Source organism: Primulina tabacum, chromosome 4 (assembly GCF_025594145.1).
Source record: "Primulina tabacum isolate GXHZ01 chromosome 4, ASM2559414v2, whole genome shotgun sequence".
Classification (NCBI taxonomy): domain Eukaryota; kingdom Viridiplantae; phylum Streptophyta; class Magnoliopsida; order Lamiales; family Gesneriaceae; genus Primulina; species Primulina tabacum.
Genome location: NC_134553.1, coordinates 45283995 through 45294704, shown reverse-complemented (window position 1 = coordinate 45294704; position 10710 = coordinate 45283995). Strand labels below are relative to the sequence as shown.

At 33.5% G+C, this 10710-nt stretch overlaps 1 long non-coding RNA gene across 1 annotated transcript; it reads right to left on the bottom strand.

Annotated features, from left to right (window-relative positions):
- Nucleotides 1-313: 313 nt before the first annotated feature.
- Nucleotides 314-1672, bottom strand: LOC142541692 (uncharacterized). The gene is made up of 4 exons (XR_012819450.1): nt 1231-1672; nt 1010-1153; nt 861-926; nt 314-773 (listed from the first exon to the last, which is right to left on the bottom strand). It is a non-coding gene; the product is annotated as an uncharacterized LOC142541692 (long non-coding RNA).
- Between the last annotated feature and the right edge of the window lie 9038 nt (nt 1673-10710).

Genomic DNA, 10710 nt, shown 5'->3' with positions numbered 1-10710 from the left:
ACCCAAAATATCCCAGCATAAGTACTTTTCAATTATTTTTCTCTCTTCCTTTGATATCTGATCATGACCATCATAGTCATGTCTTCCTCGGAACTCCTGCAAAGATTCCTCTACGGCACTTTCAACTATACCTTTAACATCAATATCATCCTATATAAAAATAGCAAATATGCAAACACAAAATTCATTAACAAAATTTAATGCTTAACAAAATCATACAAAATATAAATTATTTTTAGTTATTGCCAAACAAATGAATTTTAAATTACCACATCCAAGACGAGTGATGATTCTTATCTTCTCTTGCGCTTTGGGGTCGTACTAGGAGGTGTCAAATAGTCAGAATGTTTTCTCTTTCTCAACCGATCTGTTCTTTTTTGAACCGTCTTCACAATAGATGATTTTGGATTAAAAATAATCATTTCTTTCCCTTCTCCAATGTCAGTACCTACGTACACGTTCTCTCCAGAATTTGTGTTCATTTCCACTTCGTCCACGAACACTCTCACATAACTCTCCAATTTAACGTTGTCTTCTGTGTCCGTTTTCACTTTGTTCTCAACCATTTCATTCAAACTTTCAACTGCAGCATCAACATGTTCGTCCACATCTTGCTCGGTATGACCTTCATCATACATATGTGTCGCATCCTTGAAGACAAATTGGGTTGTATCATCTTCAACCACTTCATTTTTTTCATTCAACACGTTAATCTCATTTTCAAGCCTTTTTATATGCTCCAACAATTCTGAATCATTGTATCGAGACTAAACCTGAAAATATAAGCGCTCTTTAAATATGAAAATTCATTAAATAACATACTATTAAAAAATTGACTATCATCAAATACAAATGTTTACCTCAACAATCCTCTCTATATCATCAACAAGTTTTTTTTCCTCCTCGAATGGTTTGATCGGCACAATCTAACAACAGTAAAGACAAATTTTTAGTTTTATTAATACATGTACACAAAACTATAAGATGATGTAGATTAAATTGCGCAAACCTTGTTCGATCTCACAGCCATTAAAGCAGCCTCTGCCCCTATAGGATTCACGAGAATCGTGCTCTCTACCTACTTGAATAAACGAGGAAAGCAATGTAAAACATGCGGTTCACCAAGCATAGGAACTCTTTCATACACCCAAGCCTATACAAATAAAATGATTAGCATTTACTACAACCAACAATAACATATATAAACTTCAAAAATAAAAAAGATAATACCATCAATCCAACTATGCAACCTCCCATATACTTTTTATCCTTTCTTTTCACTTTAGAGAATCCAAAATGGTCTTCAATTTCATCACGCAAAAACCTAAAGGCTGCATCTCCCCAACCATATCCAAAAAAAGTTTCCAAATTGTCCGAGTATGGGAAAATAAACTTTGGTGTTCCAAAATTACTAATAAGAAATATAACACAATTAAAAAGCAGCAAAATAAAAAATCTGAAAAAATCATCAATCTCAAGATCATTCCCGGCCAAATCAAACAACTTCTCTGTTATGACATTTATCTGCACCCAGTTCACCCCCTTGAAATGACGCTCAAGGAAGTTTGAACCCAACTTTAAATCCAGGTTAAAAGGTTGACCAACGCTCGCCAACCCTATAATGATAGAGAATTCCCTCGAAGTGAATGGCACCTTGATATTGCTTCCAAAACAAAAGCTGCATGTCTCTACTTCAAAGCGTTTAAGCATTGAGTGGACTCTTGATGTGCTTATAGAAAGCTTTTCGATCTTCAACCAAGGTGCCGGAGGTGAAGCTTCTATCCTCTTCAATTGTAACTGTGGGGACCCGAACGCTAATCGGTTCTTAATCGTCATCAGGATCAATTTACTAATCAAGTAATTAGGGTCATAAAATTTTTTCCTTTTTTTAATGCGGAATTAGTGAAATCAAACTAATATACAACTCAGTATAAAATAAAGTACAAGTCATGTACCGTCTACAAATCAGTAAAAACTAAGGTTCAACATCTAATTATCAAGTGCCAAAACCCTATATACATCAAAGTCCGAAGTCTCCACTCTATCACGATCTCTCCACATCTCCTGGACCCTGATCATGTCCCACCTGTTGTCATGTACACATACAAACAAGACAACAGCCGGATAATTCCGATAAGAATATAATCCCAGTATAAATCAACGAAACATATCAATTCTGAACTCAAGACTGTCTCTGTAAATCTGAAACGACATATTGAGAATCATAATATCAATATTCCATTCTCAATTCAACATTGAATCTGATTAATCTGGATCTAATTCAAATCACAGCATAACAGTACAATCTCAGTATCCCCGTCAATACCATATCAACAGACATCAATTACAAATCATAACTCATATCCGATACAATCTATAATCCATCCATAATCCAAATCTGTCCGATTTCATATCAATATAATCAGAAAATCATAACAATTCCATAATCAGTCCGTTTCTTAATCTGACTTCGATTCTATGATGTCTAACGTGTCAAGAACATCATATATGAATTCCATTCAATTCTGACAACATCATAATTTCAAAACATATCAAAACGTAGCAAAACTTACGTCCAGTTGTAGCCTACGTCGATAGAAACACAGTACCGTACTCGGATTCAAAATCAGACAGACGAATTTATCGCAAATCAAAATCTAAAATCAAGACTTGAAGTTGGCCTCGGTTTTCATTTCTCCCTTCCTTTTTCTGAATGAACGCTTGTATGTATATATATATCCCTACACATTGCATGAGAAAGGAACGTGGCTTCATTTTTAATCCAACAGGTCTCGCGCATATGCGCGACCTAAATCGGCGCATATGCGCGAGACCTTCTGGTCTTCGCACATTTCTTCTCGGCAGCTCGCGCATATGCGCGAGACTCTCTGGAGTTGTGATTGAACCTTCACACAGCTCGCGCATATGCGCGCCTTCCTGTCGCGCATATGCGCAAGACCTTCTGTCCAATTCGCGCATGTGCGCGTCTCATGTCGCGCATGTGCGCCGATGGTACTGTCCTCGCACATACATTTTCACACGTTACTTCAAATCGTGTCTCGGTTAATCCTTTCATAATCATATCAAATTATAAATCAATAATTACAGATTACTAGGGTTAAATTTTCGGGCATTACAGTAACTCAGCCAATCTAGGAATCAATTGCTCCATCACGGCTAAAAACTTTGTTGGCGAACACCTTGAGTAACTCTCTTTAACAGAGGGATCAATATCTGCATCATTATCAGCCGTATTTGATTCACTCTTCTTTTTAGTCTTCGTCATTCTAATCCACATAAAAAAATAAAATATTACATACGAATAATAACTCAATAAATGTCACAGTAAATTGCCACGAATAACTCAAGAAATTAGACAAATAAGTTGCTACAAATATGAACAACCAATCTCAAATAAATATCTCACGACAGTACATAATGATCTTACATGTCAAAACATTGATAATGATCTTACGTGCGGAAACTAATATCAAATAACAATCCATTTATGTCAAACCAAATCAAAAACATTCTGTCAAAAAAAACTAAAACAAACTCATTTTGACAAGCCGAACTAATCTCACATAACTATCATTCCAACTATATTCTCTAGACCAACACATTCAACCATATTCGTGCAAATGGAGTTTGACTGACCAACTCTCTGCCTTAAATTCAAGCTTATTTCCACTGTCTTTTACGGAGAAGATGGTTCTTTTCCCAAATGACAATCCTATTACAAACATACGTCATAAATCCATTTGTGTATCAAAAATGAGATTGAAGAAAAGATATTGATTTTGTGCAAAAAAAACCAGTACAACTACAAATTTTATCACAAATAAACGACAATTGAAATGTGTACCCTTTAATCGTCCTTTATTAGTTTTGTAGGATGGTAGTTCCACGAAAATCCTAAATTGAAGCGCTTATTTTCTCCTCCTCACCTCCGTTGCTTCGACCCAAAAAATCTGGTTTTTGCAACGATTACGGAAACATGACGACAATGGATACTGCGACGTCTGGTTTGCGCTGGTAGGGACTCTGATTTGCTGGGAATTTTCTACGCTTCGTTACGCAGAGGTATGGATTTGAGCGACAGATTTGTGCGCAGATTCAGTTACATACAACAGCGGAAACTATGGTAAATTGTGCAAACGAAGGAGAATGAAGGAAAATGGCGAGTACGAAAATGGCGAGTAGGAAAATGAAGGAAAAACAAACAAAATTTTCGCACAGATGAGAAGAGTGGGAAGCGGGAAGGAGATTAGCCGATCAGAAAGATAACAGGACCAACAAAATTTGGGATTCTTATAATTTTTTATTATTTAATAAAGGGTAAAAAGGTAAAAACGCAAAAAACATGTAGTAAAAAGTAATTTAGAATTTAGTCAGGTATTAAAACACACAAAAAAACTGAAGGGGACTGAATCTTAAATAAAACATGGTCAGATGCATTTTTCTCCAAATTACCGTTGAATTAATTCCCTCTATTTACGATGCTCAAATTAATTATATTATCTTAGGCAAATACTTGTGTGAGACGGTCTCACGGGTCGTATTTTGTGAGACGGATCTCTTATTTGGGTCTTCCATGAAAAAATATTACTTTTTATGCTAGGAGTATTAATTTTTATTGTGAATATCGGTAGAGTTGACCTGTCTTACATATAAAGATTCGTGAGAACGTCTCACAAAAGACCTACTCATTATCGTAGTATAACAATGAGAAATTTCATTATGTAAAAAAAAAATTAATTATCCCAATAAAATATTTTCTTAAAATAAACAATACGAATTGTAATGTATCAAGCGACTAATATCTTTGTAAAATTCAATTTTTTTTATTAGTACGTACTAAGGTGTAAGAATTAAGTTTCTAAATAATTTGATTATATAAAGGTTTTTTTAAAAAAAAAAATTAAGCAAAATAAATTATTATTTAATTTCAAACCGGCATGGCATATAAAATTGGTATGATTAATAATAAATTAATGGAAAAAATTATTATTTTTTTGATAGAAATTTTATTCAATCAACTCATTATCTACTATTTGGAAACATTGCTTCTAATTATAAACATTAAATTTAATATCCAACTAATTAACATTTGGTGAGATTTATATGAACTATTGGATTGCACATAATTGTTGCCTTTAATATTTGATTGAAAGTGTTTACAGAGTTTAGCATCTGAAAGACTTAACAGAATTGACGAGAAGAACCCGTTAATTCCAGGTTTATGTTTAGACGAGACGAGACGAGAAAGGTTAGAGTCCTTCAAAATTGAAACGGGTTGGATCTCACTTTCTATTAAACTCAATCCAAACCCTAATCAACGTGTATGTTATAATAATTTGCAGGTATAAAATGAATTTGTTATTCGACCAATGAAACACGATTTTAAGATTAAAAATTATGGTGAAATTAAATCGGCCGTTGTTCCATTTAAAATCTTTCAATTGTATTTTTCCACGTCCATTTTATTAATACGTTTTCATCGTGATTGGACATTTAAATTATATTATTTGGAGTGCCATTTGTGTGGACGAAGGTAATAATAGTTTGGTAAAAATTTGTATGAGACGATTTTATGGGTCGTATTTTGTGAGACGAATCTTTTATTTGGGTCATCATGCTGAGAGTATTACTTTTTATTGTAAATATCGATAGGATTGACCCATCTCACAAATAAAGATTCGTGAGACCGTCTCACAAAAGACCTACTTTAGTGGTGAAACAATGGGGAATTTTGAAGTTGGAACATTCAATTTTCGTTCTAATAAGGTTTTAGATTTCTATATTTCCTCACTTCTCCTTCATATTTCCTTTTATAATCACGATTATATTAACGGGTAGTTACTGGATTTGTTTGTTACGTTTAAAAGAATATACATATATATGTAAGACCGATAGCTTAATTATGGTGGATGTAATTATACAACTCAAATCTTTTAAATAATACAGAAATCCAAGCGTTATGTTTTGATTGTTATCGAGCATGAATAATTATTGACCAAATGATCTCTCTAGTAATAATTACACTAATTTAATATGATTGAACATTGGCTGTTTTATCAAATCGGGAATGGTATAGTTGGTGGTATATTTTATTACCACCCAACAAGTTTAATTATTGATCCAACAGTATAATACCCAATTCAGCATTCAAAGAAATAATTAAAGATAATGATTTATCCAATAAAAAATGCAAATGAATGGGTCTAATTTTGATTGTTGTATTTAAAAAAATGGTTGGGATAATTGACTTTAAAAAAAATCACGTGGAAACTGCCTCGTTAATAATTGATGGTTAAAAAAATTCAATCATTGTTCTAAAATTGTCTTTAAAATATTCAAATTTTATTCGTAAAATATAATAACCTTTCAATCACCAGGCCATTCCACATATGTAAGATTAAACCGCAATCTCTTCCAACTATATACCAAAATCAAAATCATTTTACTTAGATTTTGCTTCCGGAACTGGAATAGATTATCGAAATATGGTATACGTGTAGTTCGATTTCAATTCATTCTGTTCAAAAATTAGAATCATTCAAACTGGAACCGTGAAAAATGAATATATATATAATTTTTGATCGATTAGGCCTACCAAACTACCAATCACGGTCATGTTTTCAACGTGTTAATATAGGGCATCACAATATTTCATATGAAAATTTAAAAATTTTGTTTACAATAATGCGATGGTAATAATAGTGTTAGCTATACAAAACTTGATTTTTTTAACACTTAAGAAACGATCGGACCACAGATTATACGAAAAACAGTCTAATGGTTCTTATGAAGATTATATACTCAAATGTAACAAGTAAGCAAGATGAGTAGATGCAGTAAAGAGAATAACACGATAATTTTTTCTATTTTCGGAGACTCATGCCCTTACATCACCCCTCTTTTCACTTAAGAAAGTTTCACTAAAAGACTTTGATTTTACAAATATTTTTAACAATCCACTTCAACCTTAGAACTTATTATCTGTTTAAGTCGAAACTCATAGTTCAAATGGCTGAGACACATAGTCTAACAACCAACACAACACTAACAAAGTAAAGAAATGAATCTTGAGATTCAAAATATAGAACAACTCTTCGAACATTGTCAATGTCGAGTGGTTTGACAGAAGCTCTTGATGAGCCTTGAAGATCATATAAATGTTCTTTGATCTGTCGGCTATTGAGCAGTAGAGATTATGTGAAGATTAAGAGTGCTTAGAAGAATTTTCAGAAGATGCAAGCTTGAATGTGTGTTCTTGTGAATTTCGGTGACTTCTACTCTTCTTGGCATCTTTTATTTGTAGTAGCTTGTTAATTTTATCGTTAAACGATAACTTGTACTGTTTTTCCGACAATATGGACATGTGACCATTAGTCACTGCAACTATCATTTAATGCTCATTTATATCTTTCTTTTTTTGCGACTTTAAGTCCATACTTTATCAAAAAATTATCATCCTGCAGATCTTTTTTGTCATTAGAGAGCTGGTTCGATCTTTTTTAAATATTTCTATTTTAAGCTTTCGTATATATCGTTGACATTGCAATATCTTTATGGAAAATTTCAAATCTGATCGTTTGCAATGTTGTTGGTAATCGAAGGTGTAAAAGTTGTCAATAATATTTTAAATTAAGACGAATGTTAAATGCTTTTTCACTCAAATAAATATAATAATGAAGATATTAAGTTCAAGCGGTCGGATAAAGTCACATCTTCCAAATGTCACTCAAACGTTTGATTGAAAACTTATGTATCATCTGAACAATTGTTTTCTCAAGCTTGAAAATTTTTGTACTTCATTATAATGCAATTAAATGTCGAGAATTATTCCCTATGAACATATACACTAATATAAATCTACCAAACCAAGAACATATCTAAAGTAAAAAAAAAAAAACTCAGCGTCCAGTTGCGGTTTGGTAAGAATATAATATGCATGTTTATCGGTTGGGATCTATTCTGGTAGAATCTCATTCTTCATGACATGATCCTCAATGAATTGATGTCTTATATCAATATGTTTTGTTTTGAAATGCTTCATGAGATTTTATGTTATGGCAATAGCGTTTGTGTTGTTAGAGAAGATGGGAGATTTATTAGACCATATCCCGTATTCTCTAAGCTTTTGTTGAAGACAAAACTTTTAGCTGGAAGATATTATGTTTCAGTGGCTGAAGTGGCTATGTATGTATCATTCTTGCTGAATCAAGAGATCAGTCTATCTCCAAGAAATTGACATGATCCACTGATACTTTTCTCGTCAGTCTTGCAACCCAAATAATTTGCATCAGAATATCCAATATTGATTTCTTGGGAGCAGCTTGAAATCTAGCACAAAGACAGACCGCAAACACAATATTCGGTCAGCTAGTGGTTAAATATAACAGAGATCCTATGAGGCTGCAATACATTGTTATCCCGACCAAAATTTTTCCTTCATGTTTATCTAATTTGATTGATGCACTCATGGGGGTTGATGCAACCGAACAATTGTCCATTCCAAACTACTTGATGAGATCTTTAATATACTTGGATTGATTAATGAAAATGACTATTTCGAGCTATTTAACTAATAATCCAAAGAAAAATGTAAGCTCGTCTTTCATACTCATCTCGAATTTCTCATGCACGGGCTTAGTTAATTCTCACATAGTTTGGGTTAGTGGAACCAAATATAATATCATCAACATAAATTTACTCTAGCAATATATTATCTATGCTGGTGAATTTGAACAAAGTCTTCTCAACCATTCATGTCTCAAAATCGTGATCAGCAAAGGTAGGCACCTCATCAATGAGTAGAGGATCCGGACTGGACATTTTGTTGGATATAAATAAAATCTTAGTAGACTTACTGAGGGAAGTTACACTGGGTCCGAGCATGATAAATTCTCTGGTTGGGAGCGAGGTAAGCATTTCGGCAGGCTAATGACAAGAAATTAAGGTGGGAAATGACGAAAAATAAATGAATATTTATAGTTGATGGCTGATGACCAGGATTGGATGATCGAACATGATCGAACGATGTAGAATTGCATGGGAAGTTGAACCATTTCCTTGCGAATCGCAACAGGCGTGAGATCTGGGCCATCCATGTGTGTATTAGAGGTTTATGGATAAAAGTGGCTCGGATCATGTTTTATGTCATGGGGGTCATGATCTCATCCGTCCAAACAATTATAGAGACAACACACTTAGTTCGGGTCGAATCAGAGGAGCAAATATTTGGTCTAAACTTCATATTTTTTTAGACAAAAAAGATGAGGGTATTATTGGTACCCCATAATGCTCACCCTGATCCGAACTTTAGGTGATCCGACCCGATGGGCGTCGCGACCCATTAGCTAAAACAAAAGGCCCATATTGAATCCAATTGAGACTACGGTAGGAACCCAATGATAACTTTGGAAATCTATTTTGCGACCCGCCGCACTTGAGTGACGTAGCACAATAAGCCCCGATTTGCTGAGCATGTTTTGGTGGATTAGTAAAATTTTGGAGCCTTGACCTAAAGGTGATATAACCAGCTTCGACCACTAATACCTGACCTTATCACCTCGGCTCGGGAGTATTAATTACTTCGAGAGAATCTGTCAAGTAGTTTAATTCGATCATCTATCTTCCGACCCGAGCTCGTGCAATTATGACAGTAAATAAAGTCCTATACATATTAGACTCTAGAATTAATCTTCAATGATAAGGAAAAAATCCTAAAAAAGTCAGGTATACCATTCAAATGTATAAAACCCACGAAACATAAAATAAGATCAGCACAAATCTGACATCCAAGGCAATTTGGCCCACTATAATTTTTACCATACAAGGTATTCGGTTTCAACTCTATAAATACCAGGTATTTTATGCGGTTTGATTCATTCATTGTTTTACATGCACAATATTATACCGGAAATAGTTCTAGTCCCCCTTAAAATTTGTTCTTCCTCTCTGGATCCAGCTCAGTTATAATCGGCATGGTCATCTCCCGATCAGTCATCTCTTGATCTAGACATCTCTACTCGAATAATAGCAGATCGAAAGGATCGTGGAATTATTTGGCTCACCAAACTGAACCCGAGGTACGTGAAATCTTTGACATCATCGGATTCTAAAAAAAAAACCCACCGATTAATCTAGGTTTCTTTATCGACCAACTAAAACTGGTTAACCAAAAGACTAAAACCAAATTTTCAACTGGTATACGGGTTTCTCGAATAAACCACTGGTTCGATCTTTTTCAAAATATGGTTCATTTGAAAGTGAACACAACAAAAATCACTTCATGGGGTTAGAAATAGTAATTGGAATTTTTCTCTTTTTATTTTATTTTATTTTTTATTTATTAGGGCTGATCACGATGCGATTTGAGCGTTTTTTTTTTCGTTGTTGATAAAATTCAAATCAAATAGCTATGTACGGTTCAATTTGATATATAAATTTTTACTTTGTAGCATTAATATTATCATTGATATTAGATTTAATAATGTCTAATGCAAACCAACTTGAATTTAAAATAATTTACGTAGGGAATATGCATGCTTGTATGTTTTTTCATTGATGTCATATATACTAGAATATAGTAAAATATTCTACATTTATTTTATTATTGTTTTTTGTCTTATCTACCTATTCAAATTTGGAAGAAGAAAAAAAATCGCAACCCTAAAATTAGAGCATGTTGCGTCATAAAGC